General features: G+C 35.3%; 1 protein-coding gene across 9 annotated transcripts in view; it reads left to right on the top strand.

The window, feature by feature from the left end:
* The window catches only part of LOC106665612, a 370792-nt gene that overhangs the window by 237675 nt on the left and 107583 nt on the right, over positions 1-25534 (top strand). The window contains exon 2 of one of the 9 annotated variants that reach the window (XM_014392123.2): positions 12669-12716. The exons of the other annotated variants lie outside the window; for them this stretch is intronic. The gene's annotated coding sequence lies outside the window, so the exon portion shown is untranslated. The remainder of the gene's footprint in view (positions 1-12668; positions 12717-25534) is intronic. 9 annotated transcript variants of the gene reach the window in all.

The raw sequence follows: 25534 nt of genomic DNA, 5'->3' as shown, positions 1-25534 counted from the left end.
AATTTTTTTTAATTGGCGTATATCTTTCACTTATTTTGCGTTTGATCCAATGGATACCTTTTAGAACTGCCAGAAATTCGCCTGGTTGTTGGAGCATCCTTCCTCTAAACTATACTTTATACGCTATTTTCGTGGAGTTACTGTATACATCATAGGCGTAACCAACTTTTGCATCTTGTTTGCGCCCATCTCTGTAAATTGTATACGCTTCACATTTTGATGTAAAATCTGTTTGGATCGGAATTACTTTCTCAGGGTGAACCCACTCGGAGTAATGCATAGGCGAATCTAAGTTTTTTTCATGGAATATTCGGAACAATATCGATGTCATATGTCCTAGTTTACTTATACTACCTAATTTAAGTTGTATAGGCATAATGCTTGCGATAACACAGGCCGCTTCGAAGGAGATTGTCCTCTATCCTCTGATGATACGCTGAACCATCAAGCGCTGGACACCATTTAATTTTTTATATTATGTTTTATTTTTATCCCCTCTTCCCACATAGACACTGCGTATGACATCATAGGGATTAATGCAACTGCATAGCTGTCAACGATTCCTGTCCGAGTCCCCAATGAACGTTAGCGTATCTGTACAAAAGGTTTGTAGTTTCAGTGCTCTTTCTGTACCGTATGTTATGTGGTCCGTCCAATAGAATCTACTGTTCAAAATTTGGGTACGCTTAACATTTTTTTTTAAGCATTTCTCCTCATAAAATATATGAGCTACTTTAATTTATAATTTCCTCCACTTCGTGATCTGCATTACTTTACTTTTTTGTTTGTTAAACATTAATTTTCTTTCCATTGACCACTTGTTGATTACGTGGAATGTTCGTTGGTGTTTGATTTAAGTTCTAAATAGATTTCTCGTTAAATGTTTTATCACGAGAATGAATGAAGGGGCGTCGGTGGCCGCAACGGGGTCCCGGGTTCGAATCCAGCGAACCCGACTACCTTACAAATTTTTCAAAAATGCCGGCACCCTGAGGGTTAACATGACCTCTGCTGTTGCGAACCCTTGTAAAATAAAAAAATAAAAAGAGAGAATGAATGCTCAGCGTATAATAAATTACGTTGTGTAAAAACAAGACAAATAATCTACTTTATTCATCAAAGGGGCAAACATATGTCTACAAATTCAACGTACTTGTCTGCTTGATTTCTATGTTGGGTACCTAGGTCAAAGGTCGAATTACATCAAAGTAGGCGTGGCTAATTGGTCGAATATGCTACAGGGAGTAGCCAAATTATATATATTATTAACAAATATACACTGTATATATTAACAAAAAGTACGCTCATTTCTCTTGTTCAAACGTTCTTTATAATTTATTATGGGTTCGTCATATTTTTCTTTTCATTAAGATAAATAAGTATTCTTTCAGTTTGTCGTCTAACCAACATTCTATGGGCAATAAATACAATATTCTGGTCAGTTTGTTTGCGACATTCGTTCCTAAGATATAACATCTAACCAAAGTAGAAGAGGCTAAATGTTAGCCTTTAGTTGTTGGGCACGGTCAATTTTTGTTTTGAGCTTCTTTTTTGAATTTTTGTTTCTCAATATCTATCTCCAACTTCTACGCTCTTTTATTTTTATGTCGTAAAAATAACACAAATGTTATTATTCGAATTGGCCAGTGCCATGGGATGGGCTTGGCTAACATTTATTTTGATAACAGTTTTTTTTTTTTTTATAACAGTTTTAGAACAAGGCAACTCACTTGACTTTTTTCTTTCTGTGTTCTTGGGCCAAAGATCAAATTATGCCAAAGTAGGCGTATCTAATCGGATGGCTTTGCTGGCTGGGCATGTCTAACCTGGCTATGCAGTAAAATAAGATCAAAAATTGTGTAACTTTAAGTTCGTGTTGTTTCGTTAAGCGGGGAAATGAGCTGAAGGTGATATTAGGATAGAAAAATTGTATATAGAAAGGTAATCAGAAGATCTGACGCCGACTGAACTAAATTCGAAAGATGTAAAGATGCTGATTTTCAAAGAAGCCACAGAGAGGCTTCTATGGCCGAGTGGAAAGAGAATACATTTAAAATTCGTAGCTTCCAAGGATGTAAGTGTCGGCGCAGGGCGGAATTAGAAATTCAAATTTTCGGGGAGAGGGTGGAACCGAGAAAGGGAGCAGTTGGAAACGCTCGAGGAAGCAAATCGCCTCCCGAATCGCGGCCCGAGGAACATACTAAGCAGGAAAGAAAATCAAGAATATTTATGTCGAATTAATTAACATCTGAATCAAATGGCAAAACCATAATTTTTTTATTAGAAATAAAAAAACATAAAAATGTTAAAATAAAAATTGTAGACATATAAAAATAAAACTAATTGAAAAGAATAAAATATTTCTAAGAAATATGCCTATAAATCATGGTAGATTAGAGTAAAAAATGACGTTGCCAATGCCTGTGAACATTCACGGCACGTGGAGGGTTATGAATATTAGCTTTCGTGTCTGACGGCTGTAAAGGAACGTTCATTAGCAAGTGCAGCAGCTAATTGTGAGAGTGTTTCTAGTGGAAGTAAGTGGAAGTAAGTTGGGGAAAATTCGCTTCCAACGTACATAATAATTTTCCTAACTGGTACTATTAGAGTTTTAAGTATCGACACACCGCCGATAAAAAAAAAGACTTTTATTTATAGTAATAACACATTTGTAAGTATCGACACACCGCCGATAAAAAAAAGACTTTTATTTATAGTAATAACACATTTCACACTTTAACTTTTTTTCACTCTTCATTAAAGTAATGTTTTCACCTTCTGTCATCAGTCGTAAGGATTTGTTCCTTTAGCAAATTAAACTTTTGTCTATTGTGTCGAGCACTGCTAATGATCCTGGAAGATTTTCGTTTCTTTTAAGAACTTAGAGGTCGCTCCCGTAGAACTGTAGTGTTTATACGGCAGAAGTGTGTGCGAGTTGCCACGCGCTTGGGGGATGGTGGCTCTACTTCTCTTCCTTGTCTGCACCGACTCCCTCAAGGCGGTTACTCTTGTCCTTGGCAGGTTTTCGTCCACCCTCCCATAGTGCTCTTTTTGGGGAGATACCACTAACTGGAGTGTCTAGGCAAAACGGTCGTTGTTTTCTGGATACCTGGACATACGGGTGTGGTCGTCCCTACCTCAGTACTTGACTTGACTCGGCAGACTCGAGAATCACGCACGATCCGGCCCTCTGACGCTAAGAATGCAACAAAAACATGATTAAAAGAAAGTAACAGGTCAATGGGCCGGGTGGATTGAGAAGCTCTCACGCATCAAGCACTGTCGATAGATGATTCGTAGAAGAAGAAGGGTTATCCTCACCCGATTAAGAATATGTCATGCGAGGTTGACTTAAGGACACTTACTTTTGCGCCAAAGCCCGCACATGTGCCCGGGATGCAGAGAATGTTGCTCGTTGTGTACCATCTAACTGAAGGGTGTAATTCCTTGGCTCCATACATAGAGCGCGCAGGAAGGCCACCCGATTTGAGAGTTATACTTGAGCACGGCAGCGTCTTTTGCGTACGGCGTTTTTTATTGTATATACAATAATAATAGTTCTGTATACCCAGCTTTTCTGGAGAGTGAATGTATTTATTAACGTGAAAGTACTTATTAGCATGAATGTGTGTTGTGAGAGGGTCGATGGCGGCATATCGGGTACCCCATCGACTCTCAATTAGGTTAGTTTTATCACCTGTGTAAAGGGTAGTGGAGGAATATCGAGTACTCAATCACTGTAATTGAATGATTGGAATGTAAATGCATTTAAGAATGATGTGAGTACGAACGGGCTTGGAACTGCATGCGTTGGGTGCTGAATTGATCTAGCTATTGACTGTACCCTACCAGGAACCTCGGAGGCTGGACGGATAAGACCGAGGTCTGACCCTGGACTGCCAACACCCGGGTTGGGTGATTTTCGAGTCTGCCGAGTCAAGTCTTTGAAAAGTTTAACTCTTTAAAACAGACAAAGAGACGTTAACAATGGCATTTTGAATAATAATTACTTTACTATCCTCTCATCCTACGGTCCTAATTGCCATTTATAGGAAAGAAAAATTCGTTGAATGTGTACAAAGTTGTTATCAGATCGTTACAGACGCTGTCTGAATATTAATTTCTTGAAAATCCCCGATGTAATTCAAGTTGCACACCGTGTTTCCGGAAAAGTTACTTTTGAAATCTTATTAGTCAGTTCAAAGGTTCTTTCAGAATTGAAATCAAACTTTTTCCACGCTTTTTTTGTCCACACCCTCTTTCCGCGAGGATTCTTCAGAGCAAAGCCGAATTAGAGGTGCATTAGTTGTGTCAACAGAAAGAAAGTTCGTGGTAATTAACAAATGAAAAGGACAAAGATGGGGCCTATCAACTTTTTGTAATAAAACTTACGTTGAAACATTCCCCCTTTTACCCCGCTCGGTCACAATTTAAAATGGCCCCGAAAAAAAAATTAATGGACAGAGTGCAGCATATTATTTAACGTTCATCACCGGTGTTTTTTGTACTCGGCCTAAATTCACGTTTCCCCCATTTGGGTGGTGATATCCAAGTTACAGACAAGTATCGATCTCGTATCCAACCCTGCCTATACTTCTACACGATCAAGGTTACAACCAACATCAACCCTTTCGCTTCGTCATTCATCATTCACACTCACTCTCACAAGCGCAGCACATTCAGAATTAAATCCCTTCCATTTCAGAGGTGAGTCTGTTTCGCCCTTTTGATATAAGAGTATATTTTGGACAATTTTCGTGAATATTCTACATTTTTTAAAGGAAAAAAATGTTTAAAATTTACTAGGAATTCGTATTTTCTAAAATCCTAAATCGTTTTGATAAAACCAACCAGAGCAGTAAAGATAATAAAGGAGATTGTAAATCAAATAACAGGAAAAACAAAGTATTGGGCTTTATGAATTAAATGATAACATTCCCTGTGAATTATACAATTTCATTTTAAACAAGCTGTATTATTCGAAGTTGATTGAACAACTGTCAATGCTTCAAATAAAATTTGAAACCACCAGCTTTTTTTGGGCATTGGTCTTACATGTTAAACCCAAACTATCTTGGCCACGCTGGCCGTGTTCTGCCATTTCTTAGGCCTATTTTACGCTCCTGGGTCTGCTCAATCATAATGTACGTACGTGTTTGTCCTGGTGAGGATAGATTTTAGCCCCTTGGGAAATTTTGAACTACCTTCCCATGTCTGCGACTTCGTCCCGCAAGTCCTGGAAGCGTTCTGACTTAACGTTTATCTTAATTATAAATGATTCGTGAAAGTAAAGGGCGAATTACGTGCCCTCGCTGTTTTGCCTTGCTCTATTATTCGAAAGGGGGTGAAAAGAGCGATGTTCATACGGTTTGGGCTCATTTTATATATATAATAGAACGTGAGCAGGAGACGAGGGATCGTCCTCACCCGACTGAGGATTGGCCATACGCGGTTGACACACGTTTATTCAGAGAAAGGTTGCTCGATGTCTCCCACATAATAGAGGCGTGTCTTGCCTTCGCTCCATACAGAGAGCGTGTAGGCATGCCGCCGGATTTAAGAAGAGTTCTCGAACACGGTAGCGAGTTTCAGAGTCCCCTATACCGGTTTTTAGGGGAATGGGAATTTTTTATTGTATATAGCCTTCAAAATATGTGTTTTGTGTTTTTGTGTCTTGTATGAGTGAATGTATTTATTGGTGTGAATGGGGAGGGGCTGATGGCGAAGTAGCTTCTCCAGCGCCTCCTAGGTTGTATGTATGACTTGGGCCAATGGCAGAAATTCTATAAAAATACCCCATCGACCCCAACCTAGATTAGTTTATTATAGGGAATAGGTAGATGGAGGAATATCGAGTACCCCATCTACCAAACAGTATGAGTGCGATCAATGTATGTAGGTATGAATGTATTTATTGGTGAGATTGTGTATCGAGTGTGTAGCGGTATTATGTTAGTGCTTCGGGGCTGAAATGGCCAAGCTGTCGGATGCCTCTGTCAAAAAAATAATAATAATACATATTATAATTTTTAAAAAAATTTATTTGTTACATATATAATATACATGGTAGTATACTATACAAATATGTATACATGATTAATATAGCACACAGCACAACACTAGCACTAATGCTAGCACTGCACAGGTAGAGCACATGCGTTGAGGACCCAGCCATTGCTGGCCCTCAGTGTGTATGATTTGGGGTCAAGGAGGTCCCGAGGCCATCGTCGGTTGAGGCGTCGTGGTGGATTGTCAGAATGGGAATAGGTGGAGAGGGCTCGAACAGTATGGTTAGGATGGTTCGAAAGGTTGGTGTGGAAGGTTTGGAATCTGAACCGTATTAGTTCGTTGACAAAAGGAATGTTGAGGTCTTTCTGGATAGTGACGTTAGTGACATAATCAGGTGCTTTGACAATTTTTCTAAGAACTTTCGATTGGAAGGACTGGATGCGCTGGATATTGGAAGGCTTGGCAGTGCCACACAGTTCTCCGTATGTCCATATTGGTCTTAGTAAAGTCTTGTACAGTGTTAGTTTTGTCTTAATTGTCAAAGTCGATTTCCGTCTTAAAAGTCTTTGTATTAGTCCAAGTCTTGTATTAAGTTGGTGTTTTTTAAGTCTTTTGTGAGGATTCCACGTTAGTCTGCTGTCGAGATATAGACCAGGTATTTGACTTGAGTGGAAACTGGTATCTCTTTGTTGTTGATGTACAATGGAGGGCAAGACTGTTTTTTCAGCGTAAAAGTACACTAAGTGCATTTTTTTTTCGTTCAGTTTTGTCCTCCATTTTTTACACGTCTTCGATAAGCTCAAGGTGTTCCAGGATGTTGGAGGTAGCTTGGACAGGATTCGAGTTAGAGGATAAGATTGCGGTATCGTCCGCGTAGGTGGTGATAATAGTGCCAGGACGTATTGGTAGGTCAGCAGTATAAATGATATATAGCTCACAATATAAACGTCAGGTGCAATTCATACCGGGGTGAAATTGTGGCTAGTAATAAAATTCTTCCGTGTTTTCATTTCTTGTCAAGACCTGTAGGGAAGCAAAGCTAGGCCCGGGTTGTTAATGCTGTTGCGTGAAAGGAGAAGTGCGTGCCTGCGCGCCTTGTAATGTAATGGGGCTAATAATCCCCGTGAACCTCCGTTTTCAACGGAATTGATAATAGAGAAGAAAATAATGTGAATGTTCATTTTTTTGTCCAAAACTGATAAAAATATTTGACAAATGAATCATACATAATTTCACAGTCCTAATAAAGGGGATATTTTTCATCAAATTTCTGATTTTTAATACGAAATCAAAATTTTCCAGTCAAATTGACCTTTTTAATTTGAAAATAACCCTTTAAAATTTAAAATAAACACTTTTTAATTTTGAAATTAACATTTTTACTTCAAATTAGTTCTTTTAGTTCTAAATTAGCTCTTTTATACTTTAAATTAACTCTTTCTTTAAAACATGAAATAGGCGATGGTATAAAATATTTTAAAAAATTGCTGCGTTTGAAAGGGCTCTTGAATGAAAATTATATAAAATTAAATAAACAAACAAATGATTCGTCTTTTGTTTTGTGATTTTTGATAAATATAAACTAAATTAACTAAATGTATAAACTAAATTTGTCAAATTAAAAGAAGAATCCTTTTTTTTTAATTTACGTAAATTTTATTTTTAGTTCCAATTAATTTTCCAATCCTCTTCTAATAACCCAATTATTGATGAAGCTTTCTTCCGTCAAATTAACTCATTTTAATTTAAATTTTACCCCTTTTTTAAAACATTACAAAAACTTTGGAGATGGTTGACATAAAGGTAAGTTAATTTATTCTTGCATATTTGCGAATTTTTTAAACATATATTACAATGGGATATATAAAAAGGAATTACTATTAATATTAAAACTGTACACAATTAAATATAAAACTAAAGAATTTTTCTTTCATTTCGAGCATTTTAAAAAACTATAATATTGGTTTTTATTTAAAATACTACATATTTATTGTATAGATTAATTATTATATATTTTAACAAAGTCTCGAATTAATAGAACCTTTTGTTTTTATATTTAATTGTATTCAATTATTTATTATAATTGGGATTAATTTTCATACGGTCTTCGATTACATTCAGTTTTTTTACATGCTTATATTCCATATCGTCGCCTTTGCTTTTTAATGTTTTAAACAAAGGCTTAATTTGAAGTTAAAGAAGATTCATTTGAAATAAAAAAAAATCTATTTGAAGTTTAAAAAAGTTAATTTGAAGTTAATAAAGGGTCAATTTGAAATTTGATGTTAGAAAGAGTTAATTTGACAGAAACACGCTATATTCTCTCGACATATAGAAATTTTACTATACATAATTTTATTTCATACCAACTCCTAAAACTTTTTAAAACATTACAGGTTAATTTGAAATTAAAAAGGGTTAATGTTCAGTTAAGAAGGCATTATTTGGAATTAAAAAGGATTCATTTGGCTGGACCACTGAAAATAGAGAAATATGGAAACGCTTGACAGAGGAAACGAAAAGGACAGACTGTGATATGATAACAAAATAATTCTATCTAGGATGATCACAATTAACCAACCCCCCGCAATCCTCAACGATAAGTTTCACAATTATTAGAATTGTTTTATTTTTGCACAATCTCCGCCAAGTTTACTTTTTCAACAGTTCGTTATTTTGAAACTTCCGCAACTTTCTTATTCTTTAAAAATAGATCATTAAACTGCCGTAGGGTGATAAAAGAATTATATATTGAAATGTTATACCTTCATATTCTCAGCGATAACCGGTACAAAAATGGGTCGCCGAGATCAGATAGGGACTGAGGTCGAGTGAACCCGGCCTGGCCTGAGTTGGCTGAGAGGGTGGGTCGCTTCCTGCAATTTATTATCACCGGAGTGTCAGAGGCAGGACAATTTTCTGTCTCTTTTTCATTCGTTGCTCATGCTAAAAAAGCAGGTTAAACCTTCTCCAATAGGTGTGTAATTACATAAAACTATTCCTATTCTCTCGTAATGCCCCTGTCAATCCGCACGCTTGTCCTTTTGCCTACTGAAGGTGGAAAACATTACGAAACTCTTACGTAAAAGGTGTAAAAATGTTATTTAATTAGTGTTATGAATTTTCTGAAGTTAGGGACAAAAACTCAATTAGAAATGTAATTCGTAAATAATCCTTATTGCTCTCAGCATGTTCTTAGGCACTCATTGACTTTGTTCAAGTAAATTAACTTACTTTTCTCTTATCTTTAATTCTAATGTGATGATTTATCAGTATGAGAAACAAAGCTTTGATTTGTTTTCTAAATTATGCGAAAACCAAATTTAGCCTAAAGTTAATTATGAAAGTAGAAGGCTATATTGCAGTTACTTAGAGGCCGGATTGTCTCAGTGCAAATGGCCTGCTCCAACACTATAATGGCTCACACCAATCTCCCCTTTGAGAATATATATAGGCTCTTTGTAAACCACCCCTATCTAATCTCTTATCAGTTAGCCCAGCTCTCATCACGTATATTTAATTGTCTTCTCCTGTTAATCATTCTATTCCCGAATGATTTTTCATTTTTATTACTGTTCACCTTTCTGTTTTACTATGCTCGGCCGGGTCGGTTTTTTTCCCCAAACATGTGATATCCGTTTTTGTTACACCATTTCATGCTTTGACGACTTTTGTTGGGGAATAAATACAGTTTGCCTGCATTATCCTTGAAAAAAGAGAACGTTACCTTGCGGTGGGTCTTCTCCCCTTCGGTTGTTCCAAGCCCGTTTAAATGGGAAACGTTTCTGAAATTCCCTGGCGTACTTAAAAACCGAGACGATGCTACAAACTATGTATAACCAGTTTTCCAATTACTTCCAACATCTCTTTTTTGTTATTGTACAATGATCATTTCATCTTGTCAACATAAAGCATAAAAAAATGATTGAATGATCTCAACTGAAATGTTTCCTCGGTTCATTCCCTTTTTTTTATTCTCCCATCTTTATTTTAGCACCCCATGCTTGTCAACGACCGTTTAATTTATCGCGACAAATTATTCTGTCTGTTTATGTTCATTCTAGACATTATTATTATATATGTGTAGGAAAATTGGATAAGTTAGTGGCTATTGAAATTGTACTCAAAATGATTTATGAATTTTATTGATTACAAGCAAGAAAAATAAAACTTAAGCACACAATTTGAACAAAATAAAATGATTTCGACACAGCGCACACGATAAACGTCTATCCTTTTTAACGGCCAAATCTCAACTCAACTCCTTCTACCCGCTTGCCGCTTGGCGCACCTCCTACATATATAACTGTAACAGCATTTTATCCAAATCCCCGAAATAATTTATCCTTATAGCTCAACAAGATTCAGAACATCGCACTAAACTTCACAAACCGCACAAAACATATATTTGATTTATTTATTTACTCAACTCAGTACATCTATGTATATACACATATGTACAGAACCACCTACTTCGGGAATTAACAATCCAGGGTAAAACCTCTGTCTTATCCGTCGGAAGCTGAAGTTAGGCTCCAAAGGCCAGTCTAGATCTATATCATTGCAGCTCCCAACGCATGCAGTTTTTAAAACTAGACTTTCATACATACTTTCCTATTTTCGTACCGTAAACTCAAGTAGAATGGTGGCGTACTCGATATTCCTCCATCACAGTTTACACATACTATGTACATCTAAATAATACTCAATATTACCATATTACTCAATATTACTGCACTCATTATTCCGCATTGCTTGGGAGCTCCTCTTGATGACTATGAAGCCCTTTATTCTCCAGGGAGCACCAAAGTTATAGGAAAGAGACGATCTTGACGTAAATTCTTATGAAATTGTATGCAGTTAACTCAAATTTCATTTGGATTGTTCGCCCCTGATCGTTTTGTTTTTGTTACGACTAGTTTTTAGCAGACGTCGGTTTAGTCCTCACGCGTCAGTTTTTAAATTTAGGCATACTCTCGCTCAAACGTTTATTAAAACGTACTTGTTCTCTTTTTATCAATGACTGTTCCGGCTTGTTCAAATTTGTTGATTAGTTGCCTGGTATAACACCTAACGGGACGATCCGGATGACTGATGTTAAACACGCGTTCGGCTTTGTGAAAATTATGGGTGGCTCCATAATTCTACCCCATCTTCCAAAGATCTAGACCACGGCATATTAATTTTATTCAACGTAGACGTAATTAACATTTTGAAAAATCAAATTTGCAGTTGTCTTTTACATTAGCTGGAGATGAACTGAACCAAAACATATTATCTCTTAATTCATTAAAATCAACTCAGAGAAATTATTCAATATTTACTCACAAACCAAACAGTTGTATTGTTACAACTGCCGATATTGGGATAATTTTAATTCGCATAACACCAGATACTTTCCGTGTTGTGCGAAATGAATTCCATAATAGAATTTTGCTTTGTATGGAGATCGGTGATGCCCATTTTAAAAATGTAATTTACTGGATGAACTTAATAAAGTTACTAGGAGGTAGTTGAATTAGTAATTTACTTAAAATTACTAGTAGGCAAATGAATGACCATTTAGATAAATAAACAAATTTCAAACCTTAATAACAATTAAACGACCAACTCTGGAAGAAAAGTGGCCGAAGTAAAATTTTCTTTAAAAAGTCTTAGAATATAATTTCGTAATCAAAATTTCTTCCCATTTGTAAAAAAAAAAGTTGCTGAGCCCTGGGTAAGTTACAGTGAAAAAATAATTACTTCAGTTCAGATTCTACGTAAAAAATCAGGTAAAGACCAATCATAATTTTTTTTAAATTATTTCCAAACAAAAGAAGTAAAAAATAATCACCCGTTATAGTAATTGACAGAGGTCCTATTTTGTTAATATTGAGAGTGAATATATTTATTAGCGTGAATGTGTAGTGTCAGAAGGCTGATGGTCGCATATTGAGTATCCCATTAACGTTAAATTAAATTAATTATATTTATGAGTAAAGGGTGATGGAGGAATATCGCATATTCCACCACCCTACTTGAATGAGTAAATAGAATAGAATACATTTTTGAGCGAGAGTATGCCTAATTTTAAAAACTGACGCGTTGAGGACTAAACCTAGTGGTCGATATCCGCTGGAGCCAAACGTTGAATGTCGCTACGGTGGAAGAAAATTAGGAAGGATTGGAGGAAAGAGAAATTATTTTCCAACACGATGGAGCGTCAACTCACTCTACAAGAAAGGTGAGAGACTTTTTAGATGTTCGTTTTCCTTAATCGATAGGAAAACGAGGTTTCATCGACTGGCCAGCGAGATCTCCAGATCTAACAACCTTAGATTTGATGGTTGCGGGGACATATTAAAACAGTAGTGTATCGATCACCTTCAAATATTCTGGAAGATTTAAAGGAAAATATATTGTTATTGAGGTTTATATTTATAATAAATATACATCTTGGTATTTCATGCATACTGTCTTATGTAAAATAATCAAGAGATCTATTAAATTTTAAGCTGTGTCATTTCGAAGAGTCGTACTTGTAATCGTAAAAATTATATTTATCATTGTTATTGTTTTACAATTTTACTAATAAATAACAAGAAAAAGACACAGTGGATAATTTCTGCACTGAATAAGTAAAATTAAAGCTCAAAAGTGGCTTATTTTTATTTCAGAAACGACGTTTAGCAAGAACTGAGTTCGGGGCACACTGAGATTCAAAGGTAATAAACCTGGTCTTTGTGTTGCACTTCGCTTAAAAACGTGAACATAACAAATGCTGCTTATACACCATATTAAATTATTTCACTAAGCTATTTTTTTATATATTTGTTCTTTTTTTTATTATTGTTTTAAATCTAAATGTTTATATCCTTAGTGAAATAATTGCAGCATGAGGCAGGTAGGACGTTTGTGACTGTTTTTGTTCTCTTCATTATGTGTTTATAGTTTGCATAGATTAGAATTAGTTGGAATGTTTTATGTTTCGCCTGATTGCGATCATATCTGCAACGAGTGACAAAATAGGTTCATCGATGCAGAATGATCAATATGTGAAAGAATTGTTTAGATTTTTTCTTCAAATTTTTGCACAACGTCTTCACTTTTTTCACTTGTCGGTAAGAGGGACTAGACCAAGCTGTACTTCAAAAAATTTATTTTTTATTTATTTATAAGTTGTGAGGAGGCTCTTCAATTCCAGCCCTTCTACACAGAACATTAAAAAAAAACCACTTTTATTTTGCACTTAAAGTTATAATAACTTACAATAATAGAACTTTATTTGCTAAACGCACAAAGAGTTTACAGCTTGGAAAATTTCATTCTTTCAGTTGGAATTAACGGTATAATACAATTTTTGTTAAATCTTTTTTTTCTTGTACTACTTTCTTTCTTTTGACAGCACTTGTAAGCTAAGATTATAAGAGAGAGATAGAGAGAGAGTGAGAGTGAGAGAGAGAAGTGATGATATTTAAAAATTGAACTGCTGACAGAAAATATCTAGATACTCAGTGTGTGCAAACTTACGAATGGTCGGCCATAAGACCAGCAGAGAAGTAGAAGAGCGCACCAACATCGCGTTCATATCGGACGTCTCCAGACAGGTCAGTCCTACAAAGGATTTCAATGCATAGACTTGTCACCAGCAAGGGCTGGTGTGGTTCCGCTACCCTCTCACCATTTTGGACGTATGTAGACCCGAAAGCGATCATAACAACCATCGGCCCCTAATCTTTTTTTTAATGTACATTTTATTACAGCTAACGTCAATAAAGTACCAATTAATAATGATATATAAGTATTTACACAATCTAAACAAAAGGAAGCAACTTCCCATTTACAGTAGTCCAATGAGACATTTTTAATAGTTAATGACTACTAGTGTCACAGTACTGGATAGGAGATCTTACGGCCAACGCCTCTTCAGTCGGCGAGGGGATTTGAGGAAATTCGTCGGGATGCCAATTTTTGGATTTCACGATTTCTGGTTATTGGGAGGGTTTTGTGAAATTTGCGGTAGCATATGCGGATTACATCTTGAACTGAAGGAATATTTCGATCTGAGTGGGTTGTTTCGTTGGATTAATCAAATGGACTATCAATTTAATCAATCATTCAATTTTTTAGGATTATAGATTGGGCAATTTGGATACGACGGATAAAGGAACGTTTGGCTGATCCCCACATTTCCAGTCCTTAAGTCCATATAGGGTATTGTAAAGCAGCTTTTTGTTTGTAAGTGGTAAGTTAGCGCGTTTGTCAATAAATCGTGAAAGTGTTTCGTATGGTATAATCCATAATCTTCCATAACCTCTTGACGTTTCAGTCGTGTGTGGGTTTCCACGTCAAATGTGGACAGTCCTTCGTACTGGAGAAGGGATTTTTTCGAAGAGTGAAGTATGCTATTTTTCCACACAGAATTGGTTGTTGTTGATGGTTATGATTTGGCAATGAATAGGTCGGAGTTTCTGGATCGATGTATCGTCGATATTGTTTCTGGTGGTAGTTAAAGGATGGGTTGGGAGGACAGCAGTCCACTTGGTACTGAGGGGCCAGAACACTTCCCTGAGATACACAGCAAGGATTAAGCAATTTTAGGAAGACGCCGACCCTTTATGGCTTCAATGCTGTAACTGCGGTTGATTAGTTAGTTAAAGGGAATGATGTCCTTGACCAAAAACAGCAAGCCGGGGTGCCAAACGCGATCGAAAGCCTGGGGAACGTCGAGAAAAGTCCCCGAACAATACTGCTTCAATTCAAGAGAGGTGCAGGGTCCACAACACGGTGACATTGGCGGCTGATTGTTCGAGGATTTTAACATAAGCCGTTCCAGAACTTTCCCTAGAATCGGTAACAGACTGATGGGCCTATAGGAAGATGGATGATTTGAGGTTTTGTCGTTTTGGAATTAATGCAGTCCAAACTTATTTTATGAAGCGGCTTGTTATCGCTTCTCACCCGAGGTGCAGTACTATTTCTTAAAGTGCTACCGCTATGACAACCGAAACCAACTTGCCGGCTGCGAACAGGGACTCTATTGTTCATATATTGCAAGGGTTTAGTAACCCTATAATCACAGGTTACTGAGAGAGCACCTTCTCTATATTCTTTTTACTTTATCTTAAAACAGGAACCTGGACGACGATAAGGTGCAGACATTAAATCATATACTAATAGTTACTCAGATATCGTGAGATGCGGTCGGGTGTGATGTAGGTTTCAGAAAAACATTTTTTTAATCGTCCCAAGGTCTCGATCTTTTATTGAGATCATCTTCGGGGCTCAAAGTGTTTGTCTTCTGTGTAATTGTGCCATCCTTGCGTGTCGTGTTGAGAGTGCCCAAATACTAATGTAACGATGAGCTGGAATATCACCTGCTGGAAACATGAAGTTTTTTCGGAGGATCTACGGAAGAGGTCAACACAGAGAAAAACATCCTTTCGGTTTTCGCCGAGCTTTCGACAGTTTTTATACTGTCATCTTCAGGGCCTGTTTTATTATGATAAAAAAAAATCAACTAAAAACATGAAAAACAAATTGCACAAAAATTGAAATATCTTACTGAAACCTTAATGGGGAAATAAAAAGACATGGTGTTTTGGGCACAGAAGTACATTATGTTTTTTGGGGCTCAGCATCTAAACATTAGTTAAATTGAATAAATTAATAATTAAAAATTACAACTAAAATTACAATAAGAATCAAAAACGTGGTCGAGAAAGGTTACCTCATATAAGTCTAAAAAACCAGTAAAATCTTCCTTTCTTTGTTTTTCATGTACATGCGATCACAGTGCGTTTCTTATATATATATATATAAATTAAGTCAACTTCGCTGGTTGATTCCTTTTTAAAACCTTTATTTGCGAAATACAGTTGACAAAGAATAATTAAGTTTACCAATTACAATGATGTGACTTCACTGGTTTCTAGGCAAGGAATGTTCTTACATTTTAAATTATAAACAATTACGTTTCCCTGGTGGGAGAGAGTGCTGATTGCAATTCTGAGAATGCCACCTGCATCTTAGCATTGCAATCTGATAATATCTGATAACTTATATATATACATACACACAATTAACAATTATCTTAAAATTTAAATCACTATACAATAAGATCACAGATAAAAACAAACCCTCTTCGACGAGAGTAAGACTACGTAAGATATTCAATTTTTGTGCAATTTTTTTCATGTTTTTAATTGTTTTTTTATATGATAATAAAACAGGCCCTGAAGATGACAGTATAAAAACTGTAGAAAGTTCGGCGAAAACCGAAAGGATGTTTTTCTCTGTGTTGACCTCTTCCGTAGATCCTCCGAAAAAACTTCCAATACTAATATTAAGGTTTCTTATTCTAAAAGGAAGAAGTCTTTGATAAATATTTTGCTCCGAAATGACTTAAAACGGCAGTTCAGCAGTTATTAGGTGCCTGATAGATAAAAAGGTCATATCGCACACCCACAAGAAAAGTGACACAAGTCGAAAAATTATAAAAACCGGATTATTTAGTCGTTTTGAAGTTTTCAGGTGTGCGATGCTACAGAAAAATGACAAATGTCCGTGCCCTCTTAGCTGCTAAGCAGCACTATGTGTCAGTTTTGAATTGACGGGATCGTACCATTCACGAAAATTGGCATGCATAGTCCTGTGTCGAGCTTTAAAACATCAGTATGAGCATTTGTCAGGAAATGTGGCACATTTCGAATTACGTCAGTGTTTGACTTGTTTAGTGAAGGATTTTATGCTGTACCGGAGACACATTTCCACATTTTGAAAAACAATTGTTAAATCAATCGTACAAATATGTTTTCGTAACGTGACATTAATATAGGCCGTGATGATGACCTTAAAATAAGTCGAAGGCTTGACAGTAACAAATTAATTTGCTTTTTTCTTCAAGACCAAACCTTGACCTAGTGTTCGTGAATTATTTTAGTTTCATTTCTTTTATTTTAATAACATTTTTCTTCTTCTATAATATTGTTTTTTCATAATTTTTTAACAATGTAGTCTTATAACTTTTATATTACTTTATAGTTACAATGTTTTTTTAATATTTTAATTAATAATAGCCAATCAAACCTTTATTTTATTTAATTAATTTCGATTTTAAATAACTAATTAGCCGTGACTCCAGGAGGAAAGCACATTTGAATCAAAAATAATCTTAGTAAAACTCACTACAAGGTTATTTATGCTCGTTTTTTAGGTTTGAATGTTGTCTGTTACTATCGCAAAAAAATTAATGCCCTTACAGTAGGGTCATTCATTGACCACCATTATCGTTTGAGGAACAGACTAACTTAAATTACCGAGAGGCAATATATGCAAGAAAAGTATCACAACTCAAAAAGTGGTAGCTAGGGGTTTAGCAGCTGGATTTTTCAAGTTTTGTGTTTTCGCTTAAGTCTTGGCGAAACGGAAGACAAAATTGATTGATCAGAGAGTTTTTATTGCCAACTACTGTAATGGCGTGTGCTTAATACATAAATAAAAAAAAAGTAAACTTCCATTTGTCTCTCCTGTAAAATTTCTTTTTGTAGAGTTGTGTCACTTTTCTTGTGGGTGTGTGATATCTTGTTATATTTTACCCTATAGTAGCGAAGAGTTCAACTTCCATTACACTTTTTGTTAACTAACCGAAGTTAAGCAATTAGTCCTAATCGGTTAATATGAATATTGATATCGAAAGGACAGAATAATTAGGTTATTTTTTAAAGAAAGTAATTTCCTCATCAATCATTTTCCTTAACTCAATTCCTCCTTCAAAGAGCCAGAATATGCTCGTGCCTTAAAAAGAAGAGTTCTTAATTCTTTTAGCTAGTTGAAAGGGATTTTATAATCGTCGTTTAAGTCTAACAGTTTGAGGTTGGACGTTACCGATTTTCCTAGTCTTCCCTGTGTTACAACAAATTACAGTTTCAGATCATACAGAGAACTATCACAATTCTCAAAATTTATTCAATCATTTATTCTCTTGATGACCTTGCATTTTAAATAGATGTCCCTTCCATATTCTATTCTGAGGGTGTTCCTTGGGAGACGTTATATAAATATATATGAAAAATTTCTGGTGCTCAAATCTACGGGGTATACAGAGATACACGTTCCGCTGTAGAGTCGCACAATTTGTACTTTGTATATTTGTATATCACTTATCACTTTTACACCCCACGACTGACTGGGTAGCGAAAGTAACCCCTTAAAATATCTAGCTTTGTTAGTAGTTTAAAACCCAGAAAATTAAAATTCTTTACAATAGCAATAAAATCACTTGCTTATACATTAAAAAACTACAATAAATAGGTTATTTGAATCTTTTGTATATGGATGGAAAAGAAAGCACCTTTACAAGATGTTTCTAAGACTAGCGTTTTCCAACGCATATGAAATGTTAAGGAGCTTTGCTATCAACACACGCAAATTGTATAAAATGTTTTCAATTGTTAAAAAACTCCCTTAGAAGACAAAACGATTAAAAAAATTTGAATGATTTTTCATATTAATTTTTCTTTTTCTTTTTTCAAAAGAGTCTCCAAAAATGTTATTTTGTATCCGGTGATCTTTATTGAACTTTACGAATTTGCGTCTATCCCGGCTATCAGGTTCGTTGTCACTGGAAAACCGAGCCACTTGTCATCATTAAAAATCGATCCTACTTGTTTACACTTTAAATTCGAATCGTGGATGAGCTGGAAAAATTTATAGCATAGCATAAAACCTAACCGGCCATTTAAAAAGGTTAGTCACAGTTATGACATAAGAGCAATTTTAAATTTAATTTTAGTAATTTTACAGCACTTTTATCGTTCCTGATCATCCTGGTTCGCTTTGTTTTTGCTGTTCACACGGTATGCCGTCGACAAGTGCAAAACCCCAGACCTTCAAAAAAAAATCGAATTAACTTTCAATGATGAAAAGACACCGTCGGGAACAAAACCTGATCCCTTGTCGCTCATATTTTTTCAATAACCACCTTCATAAATAGCAAGCCCAAGGCTGTTGCGACAAAACAGCTAGAACAAGCGGACCAAAATTATCATACATGAATCAAATTAAGTTTTGTTTGGTAAAAGAGAAACTACGAAATCAAATTTTACCTAAAACAAGATGGCTGCATAATAAATAAATAATAATTGATTAAGCATTAAACAGAACGGAAAATGAGAGTTGAACTCCACACTCAATAATATATTTTAAAAAATCAGCACACAGTTAATCTGCGGTTCGCAGATATATAAAAAAAATCTGGCAGTAACATAGCTTTGAAAAAAATCACACAAAGCCCCAAACCTGATCCCCTGGCCCGATCAAACAAAGCTTCAAATTGACTTTTAATAAAGCAAAGGCACCGTGTAACGAACACAACATGATCCAACACCGACGGGCATGTTAAGATTTTAAAATAAACTGAAAGCATGGCAAGTCGGTATATTTTGATTTCTCTTAGACGATACACCTAAACAAAACATTCATTCAACAATATAGGATTCTAAACCTATTAACAAGTTTCATGAAGGTTATTAAAGTCGTTTCAAAGTTATCACCAGTTTCTTGATTTTTGAGAAGGCTGAACAATTGCTGAAGAAAACTAACTTATTGGTTTTTTCATAAATTTGTATTCAGCGGTTTTGGAGGTTTAAAAAACCAATATTTTGTTTCTTGCTATAAAAAAAAAAATATTTAACCTATTTTTTTTCTTATTAATATTTTTGTATTCATATGCTATAGTCGAAGACAACCAAAACACAATTTCGCAAAAATACTTTCTACTACGATAGACTTTAGAGTGTCCGTTCCCTCACTTCAGCTGTTTTTAACTTCACTACTAAACCAAAAATATCTAATGTTAAAAATTGTAAATAAAAAAGTTAACAATTAATAAAAACAATTTACTTGTTCAGTTTAATAAAGAAAAAGGTTATATTTATAACTTTACCATGACAATTAAATTTCTTATTTGTGTTATGCATCGTCACAAGACCATATTAGCCTACTTTGCTACGTAGCTGGGTCACAAATTAAATATTTTAATGTCAATAACTATGTATACTATATAGCTGCCAAACAGTTTTGATGTAGACAGCAAAATAAGTTAAAATCTTTTTATGATAAGAAACACTACCATATTCAGTGGTTATATGCATATGTAACGCGACAAGCACAAGGTTGATAAATGACAATCAATTTGGTTTGTGTGACAATCAATTCTAACAGGAAATTTTCAATTTTTTTATCTACTCCATTAGATTTCGTGGTCCGATTGACCAAATAACTTCTTTCAATTAATTAATCTTTATGGAAGATATTGGTTGAGATAAAGATTTTTTATGTACATTGGACTATATTGGACATACGATCTTCCTCAACAGGGCGAGATTAAGCGGACTTGGACGATCAGTTATAATCTAGTTGAGAAAGACACTGAAGTATTCATCGAATTTTACTTTCAGTGTGTAAATGTATGCAATTTTTATCATCTATAGATTTTCCAAAGACGCAGTGTCCTGAATTTGGAGATGGAACCTCACCCAAAATAGTCAAATTAATAAAAAATTAGAGTGTATATAAAATATAAATTAAAATTTAATCCATTGAATAAACATTAATATAATCGATATAAACATTGATAATCGATTTTTTTAAACAACAAAACATTTGAGTTTATTTTTAAATTATAGAGTTGTGAAGAACGGTTTATGGGTTATTGCCTCTTGAATCCGCATTTATTGAGGTTGAATTAAAAGGAGGGAATCTTATAAGGATAAGGCCGTGAAACGAGCACTGCCATCCGATTGTGGTTTTATTCCGATTTATACAGAAAAAATTTTGTTTCCTCAATTGCAATGGGTCGCCTCTAAAATTGTACTTTCTAAAACGGCCGAGAACTTCATCCTTTTCTGGGACATCCCTTTGGCTATATCCAATTTATATTACAGTGCCTTATCTCTTTTTATGCCCTCTTTGAATTTCCCTTTCAAATGTTCTACTCCCCTGAACCTACTTCTGGTCTGCCTTAATTGGCACTTAGATGTGATTTCTTCTTGAAAACCCATGATGTTAACAAGGTAAAGAAAGATGTTGTTTAACTGAACTTATAAACCAAGCAAAAAGTGTTGGATAACACATAAAAGCGCCTTTTGATGGGCAGGTATCAGATTGCAAGGCGGCCCTTTTCTTATAACCTTAACAAATTCTTATACGACAATAGGCGGCCCTTTTGTTGCCGTCTGTATACTCGCTTTGCCTCTATCTTTTCAGCACCTTTCAAACACACCTAAAAGTCAATTGTCAAGTGTAATCATTACGATTCACCCAGTCAATCGGCAGAAGAGTTTTCATGCAACTGTAATTTCAATAAACTTTAACACTAATTGATTTATGGCATAACAATTCATTATTAAGTAAGAACAATATTACACCTAGTAAAAGGCGATGAAAAATAAATCAATATTATGCCTTTTTTTAAGGATTTGCCCAAAATATCATGAAAAGATAGAGAAACAAAGTGACCAATTCTTTTATTATTTATATCTGCGGTATATATAACAGTCAGCTGTTTTTGCATGAAAAGCATAGCTAATCAACATTACTTATGGCAAATTGGCTTGATGATAAATAAAAATATTTCGTAACGAATGTTTGTGGTGGTGTGAAATGCCAAGAAAATGACTAAAATCGATTGACCAAAAAGTTTGAGGTCGTTGCTTTGGTCAGAGCATAAAGCACTATTTACTTATTCTTCAGGGATTTTTTTTCCCCAATAGAGTTGGCATTTTCAATACATATTGTCGTACCAATAATGACAATGCTATCGGTGATCAGACATGAACGATATCGCCAAAGGGAATCGATGTTTGTCAAATTATGAGAAATAAACCGAAATAGAGATATTTATATCATATATTTTTTAAAAATATAATACAATATCTTAGGCATAAGTATTTTCTGCTAAATTCATAGAGAGGTTTCATTTATAGGTCTTCGGGGTGATAAACTTAGTTTGTTCATTTCGAATCATCTTGGTTTTCCTATCATCACTGCTTTGGTTTGTCAGTGGTGTTTCGGCAACCCTCTCATTAAATGTATTAACAGAGCGGACAATTTAGTGAGCATTCAAACATTCAAGGAATGCTAAGATAACGTTTATCTAACACTCGTAGTTTTCGAAAATGACAATAAAAAAATCGATGTTTTCGTGTTTTTTTTTTTGCGTATTTTTCTAAAACTATGTGGTTTACTCTTTAAGTTCGTTTAAGTTACTTAAGTTTAATATTCAATTTTTTCTTTTGTTCTTTTTTGTTGTTTTTTCTCGAAAACTCTGTGGTTTATGAACTTAATTCTTATTCCAAACGAACCAAGATGTAGTTTTACATCGAAAAAGAAAAAATCGATCTTTTTTTTTTTTTTTTTGGAAAACTACTTGATTTATCAGCTTAATTCTTATTCCAATTAACGCAAGAGGCCGTTATTCTTCGAAAATTTCAATTTAAAAAATTCTATTTTTTTAATGTTGTTGTTTTTTTTTGCGTTTTTCTCGAAAACTGCGTGGTTTACAAGTTTAGTTCTTATTCCAATCGACCCAAGAGGTCGTTTTACTTCAAAAATTACAATTTTAAAAAATTATTAGATTTTACGATTTTTGCATTTTTTTCAAAAACTATGTGATTTATGAGCTTAATTCTTATTCCAATCGACCCCTTTTACTCCGAAAATGACAATAAACAAAATTTCTATTTTTTTATATGTTTTTTGCGTTTTTCTCGAAAACTATGTGGTTTACATGTAATTTTTATTCCAATCAACTCACCAGGTTGGTTTACATCGAGAAAGGCAATAAAAAATATTCGATTTTTATCGTTTTTTGCTCGATGCTCTGCGGTTGGTGAGTCACGAACTGTGAAGGGAGTGCACGGACTACTGACAACCGTTTTATATAACCCCCTACCTTCCTGTTGCACCTTGACGCCAGTAATGTCTCTTCCCTTAAATGAATTCATAAAATAATTATTCAGAAATCGTGAGATGTGGTCTGGTGTGATGTAGGTTTCAGAAAAACTTTTTCTTTATCGTGCCAACGTTTCGATCTTTATTGAGATCATCTTCAGGGCTCAAAGTGTTTGTCTTCTGGGTAATTGTGCCATTCTTGTGTGTCGTGTTGAGAGTGCCCACACCAGACCGCATCTCACGATTTCTGAATAATTATCGATTAACGGTCACTAATCACCACACATTCATAAAATAATGTCTCAGGACTACTCCTTGTTCTTTATACATCTTTTGAGTGTCGTTGCTGACCGCGGTGTCAACCTCTGTAAGCACTAGACGGTATGACTATGTTGGTGTAGGCTGGGTATCATGGGAACCGTTTAATGTGATGCGGCTTGTTAAGAACTTGAAAGCGTGGTGTGTGGAAACTAGGATGTATTTTACCGAATAGCAGTCCTTTATGGCAAAGATCTCGTCTTGGACCTCTATTAGAGCAGACCAGGTGCATAATAGAAATGTGGATATACATTAATCAATTTAAATTTCCATCTATTTATATTCCAAACAAAAAACCTTTACAATTTAGATTTTTCAAAATACGGGCTTCCGTTTGATAAAATAATAATAAATAATAATCAAATATATAAATTACCTTAAAGTTGTAACAAGGATTTCCCATTCCACCTCACCTGCGAACTAGCTAGGTAAGGGGGGAAACAGGAGGGTAAGAAAATCGGGGTGGGAAAAGGACAATGGACAACCTGGGCGTTGCAGGTGTTACCTCAACCTTTGGCCGCAACGATCGGCTGGTCACAGTAAGAGAAATCCCGGTGGCTCCAACAAACAGCCAAAAAAAGGTTAAGTAGCGTGCGAAGCGAGGCGAATCACACTGGGCACTAACAAAGTTTTTAAAGTGGGGGAAACAATCGGCCCTACGTAGGGGGCCTCCTCTCTCTCGTTCCATCTCGCATTCTCTCTCCCTCTCCCTCTCCCTCTCTCTCCCTCTCCATCTCTCTCCCTCTCCCTCACTCCCTCTCTCTCCCTCTCTCTCTCTCTCTCTCTCTCTCTCTCTCTCTCTCTCTCTCTCTCGCTCTCTCTCCCTCTTCTCTCTCTCTCTTAATATATAGCTATATAATAAAAAACTAAAAGAAAACTCCTCATTACCAAAGAAAGTATTAACCAAAAAGGCGCGAACAATATCTAAACTAACCAAACTGTAGAATTGACCTGTCATTTTCCTTAATCACAATAATTCACCACATTCCACAGATTTTTTTCTTTGTCTAAGTATCTTCTAAGTATTCTTTACGTTAAGTAGAGAAAGAGGACTAGGTATTTTGTTTCAATAGCAAAACATAGTTGAGAATAAATTAAATAATATCGTGAACGAAGAAAATGGGATTCTAGGGCACTCTCAACACGACACGCAAGGATGGCACAATTACACAGAAGACAAACACTTTGAGCCCTGAAGATGATCTCAATAAAAGATCGAAACGTTGGCACGATAAAGAACATGTTTTTCTGAAACCTACATCACACCCGACCGCAACTCACGATATCTGAATAACTATTAAATAATATCGCATCAATTCCAGTACGTGTTAGTACTTCAATCAAGGAACAACTAAATTTTAAAAAATTATCATCTTTAGTAATCTATGCAATAATAGTTATAATTTCACTTAATTATTCTTTTTATCTATGATTTTGGTTGAGAAAAAAAACAGTGTCACGAGGGGGATTCGAACCCACGACCTTCGGCACAATACACAGCTTCACTAATAGTTCAAGGGTTAGAGCAGCGGCGTATTTAGCCGAAGGTCGGGGGTTCGAATCCCCCTCGTGACACTAACTTTTTCATCTCAGCCAAGGCCTTAGATAAAAAAAATAATTAAATGAAACAATTAATAAGGTCAATTACGACCACTAAACATATATAGATTATATAGATAGGTATAATTTGGTAGATTAAAGAGTCATTGGCTCGAAATGAACCCAGTGATTATCCTCTACGAGATTTTTTTTTAAATTAATTTAACTTAACAATTAATAAGTAGTACGAATTTACAGGTAACGGTTAATAATCATAAAAAATGATGGTAAAACAAATCACCATCCTCGTTTAAGTCCACCTTGTTCTCATTGGTACGGCTTAAATGCTTCGTAGTAGCAGTCACAGCCTATCCAGGGAAAATGCCCTGACGAGGCAGTCAAAATTTTCTGATTGGGCGGATCTGCAAAACCAAAAGCCCAACGAACCGGATCCCAACCTCTTCACAAAGCGAGATTGACATACGATTCGTATTACACTTACGATTTCCCCAATCCCAGGCCTGGAGAAACCACAACGCCCCTTGTTATCCATCATAGTTCTAGTGACACTTGTCGAATGTAAACCGCGCTTCCGTATATCACGTCTCATCGCATCCACGTTAATTGGCATGTCAGAGATCAAATTTGTTTAGTGCGAAAAGAAAATATTGAACTTTTTCATTCACTATTTCCCAGCTAAACTGAGAGGCTGCTATCTATAAACATATTCAGT

The sequence above is a fragment of the Cimex lectularius genome, unplaced genomic scaffold, assembly GCF_000648675.2.
Source record: "Cimex lectularius strain Harlan isolate CLEC.00 unplaced genomic scaffold, Clec_2.1 scaffold104, whole genome shotgun sequence".
NCBI lineage: Eukaryota > Metazoa > Arthropoda > Insecta > Hemiptera > Cimicidae > Cimex > Cimex lectularius.
Note: the sequence above shows the minus strand (reverse complement) of the source record. Positions and strands in the feature narration are given on the sequence as shown.